This window comes from Amphiprion ocellaris, chromosome 11, assembly GCF_022539595.1.
Source record: "Amphiprion ocellaris isolate individual 3 ecotype Okinawa chromosome 11, ASM2253959v1, whole genome shotgun sequence".
Taxonomy (NCBI): domain Eukaryota; kingdom Metazoa; phylum Chordata; class Actinopteri; family Pomacentridae; genus Amphiprion; species Amphiprion ocellaris.
Window position 1 is genome coordinate 33431569 of NC_072776.1, and position 3644 is coordinate 33435212.

Genomic DNA, 3644 nt, shown 5'->3' on the forward strand with positions numbered 1-3644 from the left:
ATTATTCTTGATTTCTTCTGCTGAATCGGAGCTTCAGATGTGCTGATGGAGACAGAAGCTCTAATTGTTGTTGAGGTGGAGGACGGACGCTTTTCTGCTGCAGTCAAACAGGATGCAAATTAAATCAAACGTTTCCGATGGAGGTAATTAGCTGGAGGAGTCGATTTGTTAACGCCGACCCGCCCAGACACAAACCAGAGACACAAACACACCTACAGAACAACAACAACAACTGACCAGAGACACAAACACCTACAGAACAACAACAACTGACCAGAGACACAAACACCTACAGATACACACCACCACAACAACAAGAAGCCATTTTTTGAGGTCTCTGGTTCCATTTGAAATCATTATTAATTTTGAAATTATTAATAATAATAATAATAATAATAATAATAATAATAATAATAATAATAATAATAATAATAATAATAATGATAATGATAATGATAATTATTATTATTATTATTATTATTATTATTATTAGTAGTAGTAGTAGTAGTAGTAGTAGTAGTAGTAGTAGTAGTATCATTATTAGTATTATTAGTATTGTTGTGTTATAAACTATTCATATTTTAGATTTTGAGTTTTGATTAATGTGTTTGATCTATATACAAACTGTATAACTGTTGTTGTTATTATTATTATTGTTGTTGTTGCTGTTATTATTAGTGTTCATGTAATTTTAAAAAAATGTTTTGTTTACATTTAGATTATATAAATACAAAGTGCCTTATAATAATAACAATAATAATAATAATAATAATTATTATTATTATTATTGATGTTAAATATTGTATCAATTTTTAAAAACACATTTAGATTATTTATATAAATACAATGTGGATTGTGTTAACAATAATAACAATAATAACAATAATAATAATAATAATAATCACTGTAAGAGTGTTTTAATTATTGTTATGCCATGTATTTATAATTACAAAGTGCTTTATTATTATTATTATTATTATTATTATTATTATTATTATTGTTGTTGTTATTCTTATTATTATTATTGTTGTTGTTGTTATTCTTATTATTATGAGTGTTAGCATTCCATATTGTTTTTATACTTATTTTTGATATATTCCTTTAAATTTATATTATTTAAAATATTATTGTTGTTGTTGCTGTTGTTGAAAAATACAATAGAGAGACTTTTTCCCATTTAGGAAGTTCAGCATCAGTGTTGAAACTCTGTTGAATACAAATCTGTTGGCAGAAAGTTAGTTTTTTTATTTAATTTGCCCAAATATAGAAAACCAGCCTGTAAAACTTGCATTAATCTCCAATATTGTTTCATGCCCCAAACAATAAAACCATAATAAATTCTTAGTTTGTCTTTTAAACTGTGACGTTTAAACAGCTTCTTCTTCTGGCTTCAAGAAACAAAGCAAACTTTCTGACTAGTTTCTGCTGACGGACTGCAGCTGAGTGTGTGTGTGTGTGTGTGTGTGTGTGTGTGTGTGTGTGTGTGTGTGTGTGTTTTAACAGTGGGGTGATGGTAGTTTAATGCTGTCACAGGTCACAGTGTGTTTTAGCGTCCTGACATGTTTATGAGCTGCAGACTGAAGTGAAGGAAGAGCAGCTGTGTTAGCAGGGTGCTAACAGGCTAGGCTAACAATGCTAACAGAGAGCTAACAGAGTGTGTGTGTGTGTGTGTGTGTGTGGCAATGCTATCTCTGTTTTAACACACGCTCCAAGTATATTAGAACTATAAAAATCCATTCACTAGACGGTTAATGTTGGCAAACAGAGAGCATTGTGGGAGTTTAGCTAGCAAAGGGCACCATAACAAAGATTTCGGTGGACGTTAATGACCTCCCACTAGAGCTAATGTGTTTAAGATCAAATGTTTTTTCACCTTTTATTTGTTGCTATCTTGGTTTTATCATTTTGCGTCTTGTTTTTAGTATTTATTTCATGTTTGTGTCATTTTGTGTCTTCTTTTCATCATTTTGTTCATCGTTTTTGTCATTTTGTGTCTTGTTTTTGTCACGTTGTTCCTTGTTTTTATCATTTTGTGTCTTGTTTTTGTTTTTTTGTTCCATGTTTGTGTCTTTTCCAAAGTTGTTTAAATCAATCCAGTTCCAGTTCAGAACTGAAGAAGCCTCTTGGATGAGAGGTGAAACGTCTTCAAGGAACCTTCTTAAAGTCCAGTTGGATTGATTTAAACAACTTTGGATAACCATGACCTGGATGAATGAGAAACTACACAGACATGTTTGTGTCATTTTGTTCCTTGTTTTTATCATTTTGTGTTGCTTTTTTGTCATTTTGTGTCAGTTTTTTGTCATTTCATAGCTTTTTGCCATTTTGTTCCTCATTTTTATCATTTTGTGTCTTGTTTTTGCCATTTTGTGTGTTGTTTTTATCATTTTGTTCCTCAATTTTGTCATTTTCATTTCTTGTTTTTGTCATTTTGTGTCAATTGTTTGTCATTTTGGCTAGTTTTGGTGTTTGATTTTGATGTTTTATGTCTTGCTTTTGTCACTTTGAGCCTTGTTTTGTCATTTCAAATCTTATTTTTGCAATTTTTGAGCAAAAATGTGTTCCTTGTTTTCTGATTTGTGTCACTGTAACATCCTGACAGACGAACTTTCTGAGTTTTCTCTCCTTCTTCGTGGTTGTTCTGTTTCCGTAGAGCCACAGGACTTTAGACTGAGGTGTAAAACGAGCCACAGTGAGTAAAAACTTCAGAGCTTTCATAAAGACTCTTGTGCTCCATCAGATCAGGTTTCTAACTGGCTTCTGTGTTTGTGAACTTTAGAGGAACAGTTCCACCCTGCCGCCTGCAGAATCTCTTTGGACTCTTTGTGGTTCCAGAACTTCATCTCCTCTGAAGAGCCGCCAGAACCCTCATGAGTCAGTGGAGGCGAAGCAGCAGGACCACATGGCTGCTGCCGCCCCTTCGGGTGAACAAACCTCACAGCTCCAGAGAGGAGGCCAACGTCAGCAGCGCCGCAGGATTACACATTCACAGCTTTTCCCATGAAGCAGGAATTCCCTTCAGAGGCTTCGACTGTGCAGGAAACACGAGCCTCGGTGGTTCTGTGACGCTTGGAGAACTTCAGCTGCTTCATGTGGACCACAGAGTCAACAGCCTTCATTTTCAATGTTTTAATGTTTAAAAAAACGAGTAAATGTGACCAAAACGCCACCAGACTCCCTTTAAAGAAGCTTCTCCCACTAACATGTAACATAAACCAGCCAGAAACCAGAAAAATTCACTTTTAAGGAGCTCAAAGTCACAGAATTTAGCTTTGAACTTGTTTCTTATTGTTAAAAAAACACTCAAAATGGAATTTCAAAGTAACAGATGCAGCAGTTTATTATGAAATTTAATAAAGATGTTGTGTTTTTGCATTAACCTGAAGAAAACATTTATATTAAAAAATGTATGTATGTTTTTAACACTGCTGCTTTTTTCTTTTAATTTTTAGACATTTTTATGATTTTATTTGTCTTTTCTTGTAAAGAATTTTGCAACTTGGATTTCTTAAATTATTGTTATGATTATTACAATTATTTCTTCTAATATTTTATCTTTTTTTAATTCTGTATTTTCTTTTAAATTCTGTTAAATTTTCTGTCATTGTGAAGAACTTTGCAACTTTTAAAAATGTTTTGTATTA

The 3644-nt window shown here is 32.6% G+C and overlaps 1 long non-coding RNA gene across 1 annotated transcript in view; it reads left to right on the forward strand.

Moving 5' to 3' along the window:
• LOC118471621 (uncharacterized) overlaps positions 1-3417 on the forward strand; it is an 8370-nt gene extending 4953 nt beyond the window's left edge. The window contains exons 2-3 of the long non-coding RNA XR_008603172.1: positions 2654-2692; positions 2780-3417. This is a non-coding gene — a long non-coding RNA (uncharacterized LOC118471621). The remainder of the gene's footprint in view (positions 1-2653; positions 2693-2779) is intronic.
• The last annotated feature ends 227 nt before the right edge of the window (positions 3418-3644 follow it).